The sequence below is a fragment of the Meriones unguiculatus genome, chromosome 10 (assembly GCF_030254825.1).
Source record: "Meriones unguiculatus strain TT.TT164.6M chromosome 10, Bangor_MerUng_6.1, whole genome shotgun sequence".
Classification (NCBI taxonomy): domain Eukaryota; kingdom Metazoa; phylum Chordata; class Mammalia; order Rodentia; family Muridae; genus Meriones; species Meriones unguiculatus.
The window spans coordinates 53,834,558-53,856,219 of NC_083358.1; the positions used below are offsets into that span (position 1 = coordinate 53,834,558).

Consider the following 21,662-nt stretch of genomic DNA (forward strand, 5'->3'; position numbering starts at 1 on the left):
AAAAGCAAGCGTTCTCTGAGTTGAATACTCAGTCTGGTATTTGTTTTTTTGTTTTGTTTTTTAATTTTTGTGGAGACAGGGTTTCTCTGTGTAGCCCTAGCTGGGATTACAGGCATGACCACCTCACCCAGCTATCAGTCTGCTATTTTAATAACACTGCAACTTTTACATAATATATTTAATTGCATTTTTTGTTTGTTTGTTTTGTTTCCTGAAACAGGTTTCTCTGTGTAGCCTTGGCTGTCCTGGACTCTCTTTGTAGACTAGGCTAGCCTGGAATTCAGAGATCTGCCTGCCCAATTGTAGTTTTACTAATATGCTATGATATCTTTTTAAGAGAATATATGCTCTAGCTAATTAGGTTATTAGGAGTACCCATCTGCAAATAACAGTACTAGAAAAACAAGAAACAAATGTCATTAGATGACTAACCTTGCCACCGTAAATATTTAACTAGGTATTTTTAAATGAATACTATTTTAAATAAAGTATTATAATTAAGCACTGATTCAACTATCAAATTGTAAACCAGGGGTCTATCTAGTAAAGATAAAGAGATTACTGTTAAAAGTGATATACTGGTCTATTTAATTATAGCTATAATTATTTTAATGCACATAATAAGCTTTTCATTACTGTAAATTTTATATTTTGTTGGTTTATGTTTATCTTTCTTTTTCCCAGAAGAGAGGATGCAATGACAGAGTCTCATTTGTAGCCCAGGCTAACCTAACCCACAGAAATCCACCTGCCTCTGACTCCTGAGTGTTGGAATTAATGGTGTGAGACAGCATATCTGGCCTGTTGCTTTGTTTTTGTTTTAATAGGGTTTCCTAGATAGATGTCAAACCTCCCTATGCTGCTGAACATCAAGTCCCAAGGGCTGGAGTTACAGGTACGCACAAATAATCATGGCTGTTGTTCTTTTTGTTGGTTTTCAGACAGGGTCTCTCTACATCACCCTGACTGTCCTGAAACTCACTATGTAGACAAGGCTGGCCTCTAACTCACAAACATCCACCCCATTCTGCCTTCCCAATGCTGAAATTAAAGGCATGAACTACCGTACACAGTGATTCTGTAATGTTTAAAGTACATTTTATTTTTTTACTTTTTCTTCTCAAACTTGCATTCTCATTTTAATGCCCTGTAGAATTGTATTCTTAATACCATCTTTATCCTTGACACATTATTAATTTTTCTAGTTACACTAATAAAAGGAATTAAGCAGGAAGAAACTGCTTATCAGAGAAGAACATGACTATGATTTAACAGCTATAAATGCAACCTCTCCTTGTAAGTTCTTACAAGTATACACAAAGTAAAACTCCTGTCTAAATACAATCATTTACCTCTCTTTGTTTAAAGCTCTAAATTAACATGAAAAGGGAGCAAAGGGAAAATATGATCCTACAAAAAGTATACTGACTTGAAAACTCAGCCGCATACTCAAGACTCCAATTTCTCTGCCCTCCCCAGAAGTCCATCACAAAGCAAAGTGGGACTTGTTCTAGAATGTGGCTCCAGGCAGCTATGGAAGGACCACAACACTCTTAAAATTCCAGCCACACTGCTAGACATTTCTCAAGAGTGTTCATTACAGAGTATCACCCACTGTATTGGCCAAATAAGAGTATCTGTTACTGTTACTTTCACAAAAGAATGGTACTTTAAGCTGACTTTTATTAGTATTTAGACAGGCTCCACTGGACATGCTTCTCAAGAGCCTGATACACTGAAAACAAAACAGGCAGTTACTTCTATCTCTTGGCCTTAGAGAATATCACATTCTTTTCTTACCTTTTGAAGTGTTTCGCCTAGTACTTAATTCCCAAGCATCTGCATTTATATGTCATCACTGCTAATGTCCATGTTACACTGAGACTTCAGGAATTATTTATACGGTTGTACTAGTACAACTTGTTATCTGTGAAGGGAAATCACAATATGGTCACTCTGACTATGTTACTCTATAGATTTGTGGATAACCAAGAAAAATTCAAGATACATATAGCACAATTCATTGCACTAAGCTTCATAACTTATTTTATGAAATAAGGTGTAGCCGTGATGCACCTTACCTTTAACAGAGTGGGATAACTTGTTAACATTTTTACATGTATGACAGACACTACACAGAAGCAAAGCAGTGGGCAATAGAAGAGACATCTCTTTCACTGTGTCTATGATCAACCAGACACTAACAAGAAAGCAACTTTTGGTGTTTTATGGTACTATTAAGAAATCAACATGATACTTAACACCTGACAGGGGCCAGCAAGATGGCTGAGCAGATGTTGGTTGAAAATCACTTGAAGAAAACACCTAATACTGTCTGTCACACACAGAAATGGGGGTGGTTTATCATGAGCTTTTGAGAAGAGCTGTACAAGGCCTATCCAGTTGGGGGTATTGTTCAAAACAAGCGCCCTAGCATCATACACACACAAAGCACACAGGCATGTGTACAAAAAATGTTTTTATAGTAATTTTACCATAGACAATATCCTTTACAGGACTAATCTATCAGAATGAACAAAAAAATTAATGATTCAAAATATGGGAAGTTGGGTATGTAGTAGCTCCTGTCTATAACCCCAACACTCGGGAGTCTTATTAGACAAAAGTATACATAGATTTCAGCATCCTGGACACAGTGATATCCTGTCTCATAATAACCAAAGGGCTAAGGATAGAGCTTAACAAGACATGGACTTACCATGTGTGGAGCCCTGAGGCCAAATGCCAGCACTGAAAAAAAAAAAAAAAAAAAAAAGAACAGCCCTGAAACACAGCTGTGCAAACATTTCTTAAAAAATAAAGTCCTTAATTCCGGGCAGTGGTGTGGTGCACACCTTTAATCCCAGCACTTGAGAAACGAGGCAGGCAGATCTCTGAGTTTGAGACTAGCCTACAGAATGAGTTCCAGGACAACCAGGGCTACACAGAGAAACCCTATCTCACAAAACCAACCAAACAAACAAACAAATAAGTAAATTCCATAAAACCTTAAAAATACAGCTGTTCCTGATCACATAACTAAGAGATACAATCCTGTGATCAGATGGATGACAAAAAGAATACAAACTAAGTCACCACGATCTGTAGTGAGCAACTGCAGTCTCTGTTCTCAGAAGGCAGAGGAGGAGGACTGCAAGAATCCTGGCAAACACTGTGTTTCAAAAGCAAAGCCCCAAGTCATTTCATGTGTGCATGCATGTGACTTAGACTTCCTATCACAGAAAGATGCCACAATGCCACTCCAAATTCCTACATGCTACTGAAGTGAAAGGCTATATATAAAGAAAAATGTAGGTAATCATATACCTGTTTTGTAGATAAAAGAACTGTTGTGGCTATAAACAAGTTTTTGTTTTGGTCCCAGGTGTGGGATGTGGGACTGATTAAGATGGTCCACAGCGGCAGATTTGCCTCTTGCACGCTCTGAGAGGAGCTCTTTACCAGCTGTACATAGTTTAACTCTGAGGACTTTTGAAAGAGAGTAAAGCCAGAGTCCAGAAACTTTGTAGACGAGAAAAAGAACAATGCTGCTCCTGCTTCTCCCTTGCCCCTCCTGGTTGCTGTTCGATGCATTGAGACAAGAAGACAGAGATCTCCTGAAATGAGGACTACACCGACTCCAAGGAACCCGATGGCCCTGACCACCAGGAAGCAGCTGAGAGAACTGTACCCCCTCTCCCACTAACCCTTTCTCTCTCCTACCTGGTGTTGGTTGTTGGAAGGAACTGAGGTGGAGTAGGGAGAAAAATATAAACGAAATGTAAGTAAAAGCTTTTAAAAACCTAGACCTACAAAGAACTGTCAAAGCAGGTGTGGTGGTACACAACTGAAATCTCAGCACTTAAGAGGCAAAGACAAGAGGAATCAAAATTCAAGGCCATCCTCAGCTATAAATAAAACAAATATAGATAGTCTGAGTTACACGAGACCTTGTCTTTAAAACAAAAGAAAAAATTAACATAAATTTAAGTAAACCAAATTATTTCCAAAAAGCAAAGTACTTTTCAATTAATCCAAATGCTTATACCACCTTCGAGAGGTTCATTTATTCACATATCTTAAAGTTAGTCATTCCACACAAAAAAAAAATGCTGTATTATTTTCTGAAGCAGGTAAGACTTTAAATTACAACATTTTTCAGCCGAATTTTTTTAATTTTAGTAATTACAATTTCTAGGCACTTAAAAATAGCTATTTATCTTTTAAACACACAAAATAGAAACAAGCTATGTAAGCCCTGTTGTTAAAGCCTCATTTTATTTGATCCTTGCTACAAAGCTTTGGTTGTTTTCCTATACTAATAAAATTCATGGGCTATTCAAGCATCCAACAGCAAATCTAAAAACCAATCTTCACTGGAAAGAATTACTCTTCTCTACTACTTGCCACTGAACACTAGACTACTGTGCTCACTGGATTATAGGACCTCAGATTCATGACACATGAGAGCCCTTCAAAAAGACTACAGCAACTTGGCCTACAATATATCAGCTCTGGTCATAAAGCAAAGAATAAGCACAAATACTATTAAAAACAAACTGCAAAATCCAGCCTAAACTATCTTGAGTTGCAAGATACTACAATATTTTGTATTGTTAAAGGCTTGGAAGGAAAAATAAATAAAATAAAAGGCTATACTATAAACTCCTCTTTAATACCTGATTCTCTATTCTAAGTAAAAATATTAAGTGTGTCTTGTATAGTACAGTATAGCCAGACTACATAAATATAAAAAGTATTAAAATAATGGTCAAAGATATAAAAAGTGCCTTTCCTAGGCACTCTTTCATGATTAGTTCCATTCAACAAATATTAACTGGGACCAACTATGTTTTCAGCAGTGTTTTGGGCTTTGTGAATGCAAAGGCAAAAATCTCATGCTTTCACAAAGTGTATACTTCACATTATCAAACAAATATATACTACCAGATAATTCAGGTAGATATTGTGTATGTTATACCATAAATTGAATAAAAATGTGTTGCTTTGGTTTAAGACAGGATCTCTCTACAAATAACAATAATAAAGCAAGGAATGACTGAAAACTAATAATGTGCCAAGGAGGTTCCCTCTAACAACTCAACACTTAAGCTGCAATATTGCAGAGTTTGCTGGGCCACAATAAGGACTTCAAATTTTCTGAGCAAGATAAAGCCACTGAGAGATTTTTCTGATCAAGAGAATAGTAATAGGATTCAACATTTTAAGGTGATCAGTTAGACTGTTATCTGGAAAACGAACTGTACACACCAAAATAGAAAAAAATGGAAGGTGGCTTAGAAGGTCTTTACTGCCACAGGAGAAACAATAGCCAAGTTTTCAGTTGGAGAGGTGAGAAATTACACACTTCAATTTAGATTCCAAAGGCAATCCCAACAGAACTCACTAATGCACTGTGTGTGCTGAGAGCAAATCCAAGATGGTCAACTCTTCTGCCTGGCAAGTGCTCTCTCTTCCAGACTATACCACAGTTTCATTTGCTGAAGATTACCCTAATGACAGCTTTACGTTTCCCTCTTTCAAGTCCATATAGCAAACTGCCTACCAGTGTCAACATAAACCCCAAATTGTAGTAAAACTCCAAGCACCACTTTCCTTTTCAGTTCCACCACCTACCTGGTCCCACCTTTATAAGTATGTGAATGTTTGGCATTACAAAGCACACTCTCTTCCAAACTGAAAACCTAGAAAGTAACCATTTGGAAGAATAACCGACTATTTGTACACATGTAGGTACTAACATACCATAGCATCTTCTTCAACATGGATTCCAGGGATCCATCTAAAATGTCAAGCTTGGAAGCAGATGTCTTTTGTGGCTAACCCATCTCACCAGCACAAAACAAGCTTATTAATACCATTTTTTTCTGTCACCTAACCTACTCAACACCATACATATACCCAATTACTCAAGTTAACTTTATTCTTGCTGGGTAATGCACACTTTATTAAGACACCTGTCACAAAGTGAGCTACGGTTCTGGGGTGAGACAGGGTCTCCCCAGGTAACCCAGGTTAGCCTCTAGTTCTTCCCTTGCCTCCTGAATGGTAGGGTCACAAACATGTTTCACCATGCCCAGCTTCTGGAGGAAAAAATCAGATTTGTTTTCTTTCAAAGAGCAGTTCTCCTGAAATAAATATTCTCTTTGAGGCTATCAGTGACTTTGTTGCTCTCTTTTGTTGTATTTCTCAGTGTCTTTTTGGTTCCTTGGGGAGAGAGTTTACATTTAAACACAATTAGACCGTGTTAGTGGAAATGTGAAGAATCTTTCAGTCTTTTAATTCCATTAAAAGGACTTGTGGCTGTTTCTACCAATATTAACCTATTCTGGTACAACAGCTTCAAATCTCCTCTTCATGGTGATAAGAATCTGTGTATCTAATCAAACCAGCACTTTAAACTCTTGGGTTATGGAGACAAGGCCCTTTCTGTTTTGTTGTTTTTGAGACAGGGTCTAAGTACATAACTCTGGCTGTCCTAGAAATTGCAACTCCACCTGCTTTAAGTCATGTGCCACCAGGCCTGGCTTGACACAGCCCCTTCTAAGGGCCTCATGTAATCTTTCCAGTTTACCACTGCCAATTTACCAAGCCAAGGTCTCTACCTTCAAACAAACCATCCTCAGGTCTCCAGGCTTTTAGTATTTCTCACTCCAATTTACCCTCCATGGTTTACCTCTGTAGCCTTCTCTACATAAAATGCCTTAACATCCCACATACAACCTATGTATCCAAGCAAATCTCATTCTACTTTTCTATTTCATAACTACAAATATTACTGTTTCCTTATAGATATTAAACACTTAAAATTTAAGGGTCAGGGCCAGTGAGATGACTCAGCTGAAAAAGGTGCTTGCCTGCATCCCACACACTGGCAGGGGGGGAATCATTTGTCCTCTGACTTCCACACATAAAACTGTGGCACCCAAACCACACCTAAAAATTTTTTTAAATTTTGTTTTATGTGTATTGGTGTGAGGGTGTCAGATCCTCTGGAACTGGAGTTACAGACAGTTGTGAGCTGCCATGTGGGTGCTGGGAATTGACCCACTGCTCTTAACCACTGAGCCATCTCTCCAGCTCCCATAATTTTTATTATATATATGTATTCTTTATATCATTTAATACTTCTCACAATTGCTATTAGACTTCTGAGTGCACTGATGAGTCACAATGAGAGGTTAACTTGACCAAGGTTCAAGATCTGAGAGCAAGTAAGGCAAGAAATGACTTATGTCGTGGGGCTGGACACTGCAGTCGTGGTTCACTCAGTCCCTCAAACACCAGGGAAGCAAAGCACTCTACACTTAGCTTTAGACTTCCCCCTAGATGATGTCCTAGCCTTTAATCCGACCTACATTACTTTCTCTAGTAATGGGTTTCCTTCCTTACCATGCTGCTGCTTTCTCTAGGGTCTGACTATGGTACCTCCTCCTGAGATTCTTTCCAGAAAGTACTATGAAAGAAGACATGGAGTCTCCCATCACTTGACCACCCCTGTACCAATCCACTAATGAGCTGCAGCAGCTTAACATGTTAGATGGGAGTTGAGAAGTGTGTGTCACTCTAGCAGTCCTGGGGCTGAGGCAGGATGACTGCTGACATTTTGAGGGCAGCCCAGTATAGTACGAGAGCCTCAAAATAAGTGAAGAATGGTGTGTAAAGGTGCTTGCCTTAAGCCTGAGAACCTGTGTTTGATCCCTGGGACACAAACGGGGAAAAGAGGGACTATTTACTATGGCACACACGGTATATGGCCACATGCACATGTCTGTGCATATGTACGCACAACACTAGTAGTTTCTAAGAGGGAACACTTGTAACCTGCACTTTCTAAGAATACATATCCTCTCAAGCACTGTGCACACTGCCCTCTAAGATGGCCTCTCTCTGAGCATATTTATGTTAGTGGTGAGAAAGGTGAAATAGTTTGTATAAGGTCTCGGCGCCAGTCGGTATTAAAGCAGAAACGTGAGCCCAGGAAGGCTTGTCACTGTAACAGACAGGTGAATAAACACCTTAAGAGAATGAGCGAACTGCTTAAAAGCCTTTTAAATTTCCAGCCAGTACTATGTTGAGCAAGCTGGGCTAAGATGACGACTTCCGATTAGTCGTTTTAACCATGAAAACCTCTACCTTCAAAAATTTTGGAATATGGTTAGAAAGACAATAAAAATGAAGCAAAGATGTAATAATGAAATAAAAGATGGTACTGTTTCTAAAACAGATCTCAAATACAGTAACCAGATTAAATTTAAAGATTTTAAAGAAGCAAAAGTAATTCATGTTAATTGACTTCAATAAGAAACAAAAGAATGGACTAGACAAATGTCTCTGTGGTTAAAAGCACTGGCTACTCTTTCATAGGACCCAGGTTCAATTCCCACCACCCATGTGGCAGCTCAAAAGTACCTGTAACTTCAGTTGCAGGGGATCTGATACCCTCATTCAGACATCCATGCAGGCAAAATACCGAAGTACATAAAATAAAAATAAATTGAAAAAAACAAAACAAAAAGAAACAGTAACATACAAACAAAAATCCTTTCTGTGGGCTGGGGTACAGTGCAGTGCTAAGGAAATTACCCAGCATGCACAGAACACTAAATTCAATCCTTAGCAACTGTTCAGTTTCTATAGTCTATAGCATTCAATTACAAGTAGAAATTAAATGACATCTGTACATTTGTTGAGTCATTCCATTTTCCTCTCAATCCCATTCAAGAAGACTGCATTTTAAAAGTACATTTAAAAAATAAATACATAGCAAATGAAAGATTTAACTTGAATTTGAATGTTGTCCATTTCACAGTGATGGAGGGGCCATCATGTATAAGTGTCTTAAGTAAGGTAGTTAACTACTTTTCCATATTAAAAAAAAAAACAAAAACTAAAACAAAAGGGAGGGTGGCACAGTGGCACACACCTTTAATTCCAGCACTCAGGAGTTCATAGCCAGCCTGGTCTACAAAGTGAGCTCCAGGACAGCCAGGGATATGCAAAGCCAAACAAAAAAATAAACAAAACAAAGAAATCAAAACTTTAATACAGGAATATTTCATTTCTAGGTACTTTTTATCTGTGGCTCTGAGGGCTTTTTAGCCTAACCTATAAAATTATCATAGTTTCACACTTGAGTTTGACATAAGTACCTTATCAACACAGAATAAAATCAGAGTAGTTTTCCTTTCCAGGGGTAAAATCTAGCATACTAAGCAAAACAGACAACTAGGAAGACTCAAAAAGAATAGAGAAATAATACAAAGCCACAAAACACAGTTTTAAAGACTCTGTAACCATGTATCAACGTGCTTAGTATATATATATATATATATATATATATATATATATATATATTTGAGAAGCATCTTATCATTTTGAAAAACATCCACAGGTTTGAGTTCTAATCCAAACTAAACCAGTAACTCATGTGACTTTGAAAACTTAATGTCTAGTCAGGCGTGGTGGCCCACGCCTTTAATCCCAGCACTCTGAGAGGCAGAAGCAGGAGGACCTCTATGAGTTCTGGCCAGCCTGGTCCAGGACAGCCAAGGCTACACAGAAAAACCCTGTCTCAGGAAAAAAAGAAAAGAAAATTAATGCCTGGCTCATTTCCCCATTTTTTTTTGTTTTTTCTTTAATTATTTTACATATATGTATATATTTTTTAAATGTGTATGGGTGTTTTGCCTACATGTGTATCTCTGTATTGTATTGTATGCCCAATGCCCCTGGAGGCTAGTAAAGAGGGTCAGATCCTTTGGAACTGAAGTGATGGATGGTTGTAAGCTAGGAATCAAACCGAAGTCTTCTGGAAAGCAGCTGGTGCCATCTCTCCAGCCTCTACTTACTCAGTTTAAGGCTGTGCAACCCTTTAATACAATTCCTCACTTTGTGGTTACTGACAACCATAAAATTATTTCTGTTGCTATTTCTAAACTGTCATGAACTGTAATGTAAATATCTGCTTTCTTATGATCTTAGATGGGCCCTGTGAAACAGTGCTTTGACCTCCCAAAGGGGTCATGACCCACACAGGTTAAGAACCACTGGTTAAAGGGCAGGAAAACACTATTATATACAATTGTTTTGAGTATTTAATGAAACAAATTATATCAAATAGCCAAAGTACTATAGCACCAATCACTAAGTGTAGGTACTAGTATAAATTATGTGTAACGGCTAGATACTACATTCCTTCTTTTTAAAGCTGTAAAAAACACATGGTTGGCTGGGCATATGCATTTAATCCCAGCACTTGGGAGGCAGAAGCCACCATATCTCAGTTCAAGGCCAGCTAGAGCTTCATAGTGAGATCCTGTCTCAAAAACAAAACAAAACACAAAACTTATAATTTTTTAAGACTATCCTTTTTCCCAGTGTAGACTAGAAAACTGAAGTTGAATGCAACATTATTTAACTACTTAAGGAGCAGCAAACAGTCTTGAGGGAGGATGGCATAGTTTCCTTTTTACATATTATATAATATGTTTTAATGAAAATATTATATTCTATTATTATTTTTATTATTATTTTTGAAAATGTCATAAAAACGTATGAATTCCTCCCCTTAACTCCTTAGGTCTGCTCTACCACCCTACCCACCCCCTTCAATTTCTGTCCTGAGCAGGAGCCACACCCTTAAAGAAAACTGGTTCGGCCCAGAAGTCATGAACTAACCCTTAGGAGGAGTGGAAGCTCACGAACTCCTTTGTACTCCAAGAGGAAATGTTAACTGGCTTGATCTAGTGCAGGGCATAAGCAGGCAACAAAGCCTGCTGTGAGCTCCTGAGTGCATGATAACAAGGAACTTTTTCCAGAGGAAAGTACCTTTGTTTGAGCAGTCTAGGCTAACTTTCTCCCAGTGGTTGTCTACATTGTTTTAAAATATAGATTTGCTGGAGAATATCAGTAACAATTTCATGTTATTGCTATGAAAATTCTGTGCAAAGCCCAGTGCTAAGCATAAATCGAGGACTGAATAATTTAAACAAAGAAATCAAGGTGGTAATTTTATATTCTCTGAAAGTCACTCAGTGTTCCCTGAAAATGCATTCTCTAGCCTTATGAATACAGAAGAGCCAGAGCATGACCTACAGGTGTGGGGCATGAGCACAGGTCAGCAAGTAAGGCCTGGACATTCTGTCAGCTATTGTTTATCTTCTAGAAAAGAAAACTGAAGAGGCAAGCCAATAACGCAGATAAAACTTGACCAACCGAGACACACAGCCAAACTCTGGGCAGAGCACAGGGAATTTTATGAAAGAAGGGGGAGATAGAAAGACCTGGAAGGGTCTAGAGCTCCACAAGGAGAACAAAACCAAAAAATCTGGGCCCAGGGGTCTTTTCTGAGACTGATACTCCAACCAAGGACCATGCGTGGAGATAACCTAGAACCCCTGCACAGATGTAGACCGTAGCAGCTCAGTCTCCAAATGGGAACAGAGGCTGTCTCTGACATGAACTCAGTGGCTGGCTCTTTGATCACCTCCCTCTGAGGGGTGGGAAGCCTTACCAGGCAACAGAGGAAGACTATGAAAGACAGTGCTGATGAGACCTGATAGGCTAGGGTCAGGGAAGGGGAGGAGATCCTCCCCTATCAGTAGACTGGGGAAGGGGCATGGGAAGAAATCAAGGAGGGAGGAAGGGCAAGAATGGGAAAGGATGAGGGTAGGGGGCTACATCTTGGATACAAAGTGAATAAATTGTAATAAATAAAAAATTGTATTAAAAAATTGACCAACAAAAGAATTGATGGAAATTAAAATTCTTTTTCTCTGGAATTACCTTTCCTTCGACCAGAGGTAGTCAGATCCATGCCCTCTGCCATCTGAGGACACAGGTGTAAGTATGTGTACTCCTAGCAGGTCCACACCTGACACAATCTTGATGCTGTGCTTCTCAGCCATGTCTTTAGTATGACCCCCATCCTATGGCCTTCTGCTTTAGCCACTGGACTCAAATGGTAGTTAAAGTTTGGCGTTAATACGCCAAACTTTAGTCAAAACACTCACAAACCTATCCACACATATCTACGTGGCTCTCTACCCATCAACTCACAGCTGAATGAAGCTCATCATCTAGCAGGTGATTTTCATAACCTCCTTGTATTAAAAACACTGCTCAGAACTTCAGCTTCTGTAGGTCACTTTAACTCGCTCAGAAACTGACAGTCAATAAAGGCACAGAGACATCAAGTAAACACTCAAACCCATCTATGAGGGGCCTTAAAGGCTGTAGTTGCCCTGTGACAAGGAAACAATAGGGAACTGCCCAGTGGCATTTAAAAATCAAAATAACTCAGAATTACTGTAAGTTACAAAATGTAACTAAGGAGGATCTAGGTTCAATTCCAAAACCCACACAGAAAGCAGGCATGCTGGTACATGCCTGTAATGCCAGCACTAAAGAGGAGAGACAGGAGGAGGACCCTTGATGCTTTCTGGCCAGCCAATCTAGGGTGAGCTTAGGTTTACAGATAAGAACCAACCTCAAAAAATTTGGTGAATGATGTAGAAAGTGATTATGGAAGGCAACTGATACTATCCTCTGGCTTCTATGAACATACATACACATACTCACATACCCACACACACACACACACACACACACACGAAATAGGCACTCAAGTTTCCACTATCCATTTTTCAGAGGTTTCTTAATTTTTTCATGTTTTCAGCTACTGCAAATAATTAAAATATTTTAAAATACAAAGCCAAAAATAACAAATATGAAAAGTTAGAAAACCTGAACATACACTGAATACACACTGCAGTGACCAGAACTGAGAAATACTAGGATAGATAACCTGAACTACCAGCAAAACTCACAAACACAAATTAAAGGAAGTCAACAAAATTAATGACTGAAACTCTCAAAGATGTCAGGGTTAGCTAAGAAAGCTAAGGGTAAGCCAGATGGTGGTGGTACACATCTTTAATCTCAGCACTCAGAAAGCAGAGGCAGGCACTGGATCTCGAGGTCAAGGCCAGCCCGTCCTACTGGGTGAGTTCTAGAACATCTAAGATTACACAGAGAAAGCCTGTCTCAAAATAAACAACAGCAACAAAAACCAAAAAGAAAAAAAAAAGCACACAGAAAAGAAATCTAAGGGTAAGGGTAGGCAGGGCATAGTGGTACACATCTTAATCCCAGCACTACTGAGGCAAAGATAGGCACATCTCTTCTAAATTTGAGGCTAGCCTGGTCTACATAGTGAGTTCCAAGAAAGCCAGAGCTACACAGAGACCCTATCTCAAAGACAGACCCTGTCCGTATGTGTGCATTGAGTCCAGTGCCTGAAGACGGAAGAGGTCAGAGGCATCATATCCCCTAATGTTATAGACAGTTACAGACAGGTTGAGTTAGACAGTTGTGAGTCACCTGACAGTGTTGGGAACTGAACCTGGATCCTCTGCAAGATCAGTATGTACTCTTAACCACTAAACCCTCTCTCCAGTCCCTTCATTTTATTTTAATGAGATTTAAAAGAATGTTATTGCTTAGGGAAAATATCTAGCCACATTTTCTGAACTTTTTGAAACCCATTTTTCTGAGAACTCCTATTAAAACTCCAAGCTGACAGGGTCACTACTTATTAACTGAAATATTTCAGTTTATAGCTGCAAGTCATGGAAAAACATGGGCTTTGGAATAAAACACACCACTCCAACCACCCATTTCTACATCAATGAAGAAGAGCCAGCAGCACTCACAAGCCTTTGCTGTTCAGATCCCAACCAGAATGGGCTAGGTTTATGTATAATAAAGAAAAGACAGCTTAGAGACATAAAAATTTGCTTAAACCTACAGAGCTAGAATAAGAATTTAAATTCAGGTTTCAAATCCATGTTCTTTATACTATACCACCCAAAACCATGACTATAAAAAGAGCCCACCTGCCCACAACGTGTTTAATCATGACCAATTCCAAATCACTGTTCTTCAGTGATCTGAACCCACACTATACCAGCAATTTTTTAAACTTAAAAAAACAAAAACAAAACCCTTTATTTGGGGCTAGAGATACCTCAGCAGTAAGAGCACTAGCTGTTCTTCCAGAACACCCACATGGCAGTTCACAACCATCTGTGACTCCAGACCCAAAAGCATCTGATGCCTTCTTCTGGTCCCTGCAAGCGCTGCATGCACAGGATGGATGTACAGACATGCATGCAGGGAAAACACACACACACACACACACACACGAAAAAATTTTTACAAAAGCCTTATTTTATGTGCGTGAGTGTTTTGCCTGATGCCTACAGAGGCCAGAAGAAAGTCCAGGTCCCCTGTAGCTCTGGATGGATGACTGGGAGCCACCATGTGGATGCTAGCAATTTAACCCAGGTCCTCTACAAGAGCAACAGTGCTGAACCTCAGAGCTATCCTCCAGTCACCATTCTTTTCAACTTTAAATTGCCAGCAAAACCAAAAACTTAGCAAAAGCTACGATAATTTTAATTATTAGTGTATTGTTTATTTAATCCACAACCTAAATCTCAAAATTATGCCAAACACGGCCTTCAAATATTTCAGTATTAAGGAGCCCGTTGCACTGAAGCAGGAGAGAACGCTTGGAAATTATGGGGGCACAGGAGGAAAAGGAGTCCACCATCCCAGAGTCTGGGGAATCTCAATAGCTGAGAAACAGTTCCAGAACAGTTAACACTTACTATTTTATGCTCATATAGCAATAACCTAAGACTGACACAGGACCTTGGGCCTCATTCCTTTCTCCCAGAAAGGGCCAGAGAATCTCAAACAATGGGCTGGAGAGATAGATCAGCAGAAGACCTGGGTTCAATTCCCAGCACTAACATGATACCTCGTGTAACTCCAGTTCCAGAGATCTAACACCCTCTTTGACCTGCAAGGGTACCAGGTACTCATACACATAAAATAAATGATTGAAAAAAAAAAATCTATTAACAGTAAAGGTATCCTATCTTCCCACCATCCTATGGGCTAGACTTCTACTTTATCAATGATAATCCTATAGGTGCCTTCAAGGACAACCAGTGATAAGAACTTTCAATTCAAGTGACATCCCACAGAAAACCAGGGACTGGTGCCTCACGTTCTTCTGAGTACTTCTTTTTGGCCTATCTCTTATGCTGAAGCCACCTTTAATCAAATTTACAACTCTAGTTTCATTAGCTGACTAGTCCTGAAATTATTTCCATGTCAAAGCCACAAACCCGGGTTCAGCATGAGTCAAGACTCCTGAAATGCTAGAATTAACTCCGAAGGCTGCTGAGGTTAACAGCGGTGAATTGTGCTTGCCTTTCTACCCACAACACTGACTGACACAAAGCCATAAACCCAAGGAGTTAGAAGATATAAGAAGTCAGCTATGGCAGGGGTTCGAGGCACAGCTGTCACCCCAGCATGGTGAGGCTAGGAAGGCTAACCCTGAGCTTGAGGCTAGTCTGGGTGCCTAGAGACACCTTGTCTCAAAAAGCAAAACAACAAAAACGCACACCAAGCAGGGTGTACTGGTACATGCCATAATACAGCATTTAGTAGTTTGGGGCAGAAACAGAACCATCTGGAACTATCTAATGAAATCCTGCCTCAAAAACAAAACAAAACAAAAAAAAACCTTTTAAATGATTTATGAAGCATAGCAAACTATGAGAACTTGTGCCTTACAGTTACAAATTAAACAAAATTTTCTTGGTCAAAGTCAGCTAAAGAAAAGTATGCAAGTAGCTATGGTCAAGCTGGAAAATGCTGACTAGTTCAACAACATGAGAATCTGTAGGCCAAGTATGATAGTACACATATGTAATCGCAACAGTTGGGAATTGGAGGCAAGAGGATCAGGAGTCATCCTCAGCTACACAATGAGTTTGAGGCCAGCCTGGCCTACATGAGTTTACCCCCACCCCACTAAAAGGCATTTATTGACTAAGTATAGCTGAATAGAAGAATATTTGCTCAAGGCCCAGGGTTTCAACATTAGCAACACACACAGACTGATAAATAACTGACAAGTCACTCTGCCCTCCATTATCCAATAATGTTCTCCTGTATGTTCTACCAAAACCAGACAGAAACAAAATGTTCCAGATCAAAACTTCACTGCTGGAGAGGTCAGCAGTTAAGAGTGTTTAAATTATGTGCAAAAACACAGTAATCAATCTTTTACAATGACTTTACAGTAAGAAAACAAGGTGGTAGGAAATGTAAAGAATTATTTTTTGCTAAGAAAGCTGCACTCATTCCAGACAGCCTAAAAGAGATACTAGGTATGGTGTCTCAGTGGTTCACGTCTGTATAGCAGCTTACAATATGACTTTATAATCAGCACACTATGTACATAAATATTTTGAATGCAGAACAGCTTTAACATAAATTAGGATTTTTTTTCTAAGTGGACTCTCTCAATAGTCTTTATAATTGAAGATTCTACAAGCAACCCCCTAAATTGGCACAGGAATCACTCCTACCTAAGGAATTCCAAGAATGTAAAGCAAGCTACCAAGCAATGAAAGGCACTAACAGCTCAGGAAACCTGGACTCAAGTCTTCAAAACAAAATTAAGTTGGGGGAGTAGCTGAGGTACTGCCTTAAGGTGTCAATGACCAAAAGTAAAAATACTATCTACTTAAATCACAATAAAACAAATAAATTCTACCAGTCCAAATGCACAGACAGCTTTGCTCTGACAGCCCCTCATGCTTCTTGAATATTATGACTGTTGTGAGGAAAAACGTGTAAGTTAGGGTTGAGATCCCTATACTTTCTCAGGCTACAACACAAAGTGATGATAAAATAGATACATCTCACCATGCTGAATAAAAAAGCCAAACACAGTAAATAAAACACATTACAAGATTTGATGCTGAGAAGCAAACAGGACATAGAAACCATAGTTTCCCTGTGGGAAAGAAAAAATGAGTAATAGCCAGTGTAAAGATGGATTTTTTTGAATACTGTTTCTCAGTGATTTCTACCACTGTGCTCATTCTGTGAAAATCCTCTCAGTTGTGCATTTGTGAAAATTTTCTACATGTAATTACACTTTAATGGTATTTACACGTTTTTAAAGAGTGGGGGAAAAAATCAAAATTTCTCCCCAAGCCAAAAAACATTACTGTAAAAACAAGTTTTTACTTGGTAGGAACAGTTCAGGTAAGAATGAAGTTTACTGGGAAGAAGACTGAGTGGAAGAACACTAGCCTCGCATGAGAGGCCTGCTGGGGGGAGATGACAGCTCTAGAGTAGAGGTTGGAGAGTTCATAAAGAAAAGTATACTGCCAATTGTGAAAGCACAGGCTAGTAATCCCAGGGGGAGGTGGCAAAAGGTTCAAGAATTTAAGACCAACCTTACATTATGTAGCAAGTGCTAGGCCAGCCTGCAACACAAAAGATACAGTCTGGAAAGAAGGAAAGTGTTAGGATCTATAATGATAATGTGCTGAGGGGTACCATGGTGGGCCCATGGTAAGGTATAGCCCCTGAGGAATTATGTCCCATGCAACAGATCTGGTCTAAGGAAGTGTATTAGGATAGGGAGGCCTGGAGAAGGGTCTGGAGACTGAGTGAGCCATGAGGGGGTGGGGTGAGATAGGGAAGGAGAGAAAGGGGGCACCTAGGACAGCAGGAATAGAGAGAAACTGGAATAGAAAGAGCTGGAGGGGCAGGGATCCTTACCATCCCGCACACACCTGATGCTCCTGGAGGCGGCAGGTGAGCACATAAGCAACTGCTAGGACCCTGGAAACCAGCTGAATCACCTGCATGCTACCAGAAAGAGTGAGGGAAAGTGCATGTGTTGGGAGGTGGGATGAGTAAAAAAAGAATAATATAGTAAGAACAAGACTGCTCCTAGGTATGGTGGAGGAGAAAGTTTACTATAGATAAAAGGAAAGTGTACGTGGCCAGAGGCACAGACATCTAAGAGAGTCCAGAGAGAACATGACCCTAAGGCAGGTCAGTGAGGAGTGGGGGGATGGAGAAGGGAAAGCTAGGGGACCAAGAGGGTAAAGGGTAGATAAAAGGACTGATAACAAAAATGACTGGAATATAAAGGGAAGGGCTGGAGAGGTTTAGGTTAGAGGGCAGGGTATAATAGCCACATCCTATAACAGGTATGGACAGAGGGTATGCTGGGCGATGGAGGCCACAAGTCTGCTTGGTATGTTAAATAAGCCCCTCAGCAAGCCCTATGTCCAGGGTTTCTGAGGCCTAACAGGCAGATAATCACAAAGTCCTTAAAGAGATGTTAATAACACACATCTTTAAGAAAATAATTCTGACAACTAATAGAGCCATATGAATGAACCCAAGCATTATTTCACTTCATTTATAAAATACATAAACTTGATTTCTGACAAGTTAGAAGAAAAGCAAAATCAAGCTAGGGAATTTAGCTGAATGGTAGGTAGAGCCTATACAAGGTACAAATCAGATCTGCAGCACAATAAGAAAAGGAAGAGAAGGGAGAGGGGAGAAGGAAAAGAAGAAAGGGGCATAACAGGATCTATCTTCCTTGAACCAAAAGACAACTAGTTGGGCCATCAGAGAAAAGCACTTGCCATTAAGTCTGACAACCTAAATTCAATTTAAAACCCACGTAGTAAGAGAACCAACTGCCCCAAGCTGTTCTGTAACTTCCACATGCAAAGCCTGTCTCTGTCTGTCTCTGTCTCTCTCTGTGACTACTTAGTGAGACTAGTTGGGTTACTGATGATTTAAAGGCTCCAAATCTCTGGTATGTTACAAATGGCCAAGTTCACTGCTGCTCAATAACTGTCAGATGAAGAAGTCTAACACTTAAGAACACCAAGCTTAAAAAAGACAAGACATAGGGCTAAAAAGAAACCCTGTCTCAAAAAGCCAAAATAAAATAAAACACACAAGACATAGTGGGACACACCATCACTTTAACAGTGGAGGAAAACGGCTCCAGGCCAGTCACCAGTGGAGGCCCTGCCTCAAAACACTAGGGAAGGGAAGGGGCTAAAAAACTGGGATTACAGCCAGCTAGTGTAATGCTTACCTAGCATGCTTGAGATCCCAAATTCAATTCCCTGTGCTGCAAAAAAGGGGAGGAGGGGAAATAAATGACTAGCTTGACCTGTCATGCAACAATACTGTCCTCAGGGAAAGTTACAGAAATCACTTATCTGACAGGACAGAAATTATTATACAATACTACACAGAGAACGGCTACTTGTGTAGAAAACAAAAAGAAGTTAAGAAATACAGCATCAAACAAAAATGCCAAATCCAGAAAGCCAGTTTCGAAAGCCACACATCTTTGGGACTTTACTGTGTAGACTGATGCACACACATACTTTTTTTCTAGTATGACAGTGGTTACCAGAGTACTAATTACAAAAAAATCATACACAAAAATGTATGGCAATTATACTAAATACTGCCAAAACTATCATAACAATCAACTGTTAATCACGGTTTAATGCCAAACTGAATTTTTACTTGAAATTAATTTTCTTTTTAAAGCACTTGCAACACATTTTCATTGATATTTCTGGTTGTGTACTTTACTATAATCTTCGTGAACAATGGTTCCATGCAAAATGCTTTTCTTCTTCCATGAATTTTTCTCAACCTCAAAATAAATTACCTGTAAAAGATTGGTAATTTACAAAGTTCACCACCAAAAACAGTTTGTATAAGAGAAGTTCTTTTTTTGTTGTTTTGCTTTTTTTCCAGGTGTGGCCCTGTATAGTGGAAGTTCTGAGGTCTTTAAAAACTGTTATGTTATATAAACATTTTAATCCCAGGGATAAGGAGCTGCTTTAGATTGTCCACAGTAGCAGACTATTTGCCAAGTGCAGGCTCTGAGAAGGGCATGATCTTTGTCAGCTGCAGATAGTTTAATTTTGGGGACTCTAAGAGGAAATAAATGCCAGAGCCCAGAAAAGGGAGATGGGGGAATCGCTCTGAAAGAGAACGCTGGTGCTTCCCACTACTGCACCTGGTTGCTGTTGATGCAATCTGACATAGAGATATCCTGAAAGAAAGACTGGACTTGCCCCAAGGAACCCAAGGACTCCAACCAGTAGGAAGTAGCTAAAGAGAACTATAACTGTGGCCTCTCTTCCTACTAACCTTCTTTCTCTGCTACCTTGTGAAGAAGGAATGTAGAGACATAAAACAAAACAAAAAAACAAACAAACAAACAAAAAAAAAAACCAAAAAACACCCAATGCAATAAAATAGATAAATAGAACTCACTCTGTAGACCAGGCTTGCCTCAAAGGCAGAGATTCACCCCTTCCCCTCTCTCTCTGAGCCCCAAATGCTCAGATTAGAGTCATGTATCACTGTGTTTGCAGGATATTTGTTACTCTAGAACCCACACAATAGACCAATCATTCTTATGCTATAAACTTAAGTGGATAGCTTTGCAAAAGCAATGGCACAGTGGGACTTCCAAATGCATTACTGCCTTTTCTTTTTCCTCCAGGTATTTATGAAACAGGTTATTTATTTCACTGTCACCCTGAATGGCCTTGAACTTACTGTGTAACAGTTCAAGCTGGTCTCAAACTCATAGTGGTCCTCCTTCCTCATCCTCTTGAGTGCCGGGTTTATAAGCATGAACCACTATGTCCAGCTCCATAGTTTACCTAAATACTCCACAATTTTCAATTAAATATCTACTTCATCTGCTGGCCTTTATTACAAATGATACTTAGTGTGATTTTGAAGGTGACCTGTAGAACTGTCTAAGCAACATTTACCAGGTGGGAATAGTGGTACATCCTGCATTCATAACCCTTTAAAGGCAGAAGTGGAAATACTGTCAGTACAGTACAGTCAGTACAGTCTCAACATAAATGACAAGCTACTCAGGGCTACACAGTGAGAACCAGTCCCAAGATAAACAATCGACCCCCACACCTATTAAGAGCCTGTCTCTAGGACTCTCCCCTAACAAGTCAATCAAGATCAGGGCTTGCCTACTCTTGAGTTCCTTCTGTCTCCTGCCTGTCTACATCCTCTCTTTCTCCACAACTTTCACAGTTCATCGCATGTCAACCTATACCCCTTTCATCTTTTCCATATTATAACTCTCAACAAGTCTGTTCCTTAATCTTCCCACCAGCACTAGACTGATTCAAAAACAAACAAGAACACTGCTTGAGTCGTGCACAATAGCTTTTTATTGTGACCCGTCTGGTAAATACAAGAGTAGTGAATGCCTGCTGTCTCAGAATTCCAGCAGCTGGGACAAGAGGGTAAGTTCCAGTACAATCTGAGCCACACTAGCTAGGTTTAAAATTTTTAAACACAACTTTCTATTACTCTATGTTTTTTCAGAAAAGTAATGACAAAACGACTTGCACTTCTAATATATGCAGATGCTTGCATTAACTATGCGACCTATCATTCCAGTGAGTTGATTAGGGTTGGAAGAGATAGCTCAACAGCTAAGTGCACTTAATGCTCCCGAGAGGATCCTTTTTGACACCCCTGCCTGACCTTTAAGGCCTCCTCTACACACCTGGTGTGCAAACTCCCATGCGTACATGCGTACATGAAGAGCATACACACTTGCGAGCACACACAGATACACACTGAGGCACATACACATAAAATAAACATATTTTCAAATTAAAAAAAACTATTACTATGAGCTGGCAAACTTAAAACTGCTG

General features: G+C 39.6%; 1 protein-coding gene across 2 annotated transcripts in view; it reads right to left on the bottom strand.

Moving 5' to 3' along the window:
* The window catches only part of Zzz3 (zinc finger ZZ-type containing 3), a 65,679-nt gene that overhangs the window by 41,727 nt on the left and 2,290 nt on the right, over positions 1–21,662 (bottom strand). The window contains exons 2-3 of one of the 2 annotated variants that reach the window (XM_060392482.1): positions 2,720–2,751; positions 1,801–1,927 (exon numbers count right to left, since the gene is read on the bottom strand). The gene's annotated coding sequence lies outside the window, so the exon portion shown is untranslated. The remainder of the gene's footprint in view (positions 1–1,800; positions 1,928–2,719; positions 2,752–21,662) is intronic. The other variant, XM_060392480.1, reaches the window with a different exon arrangement.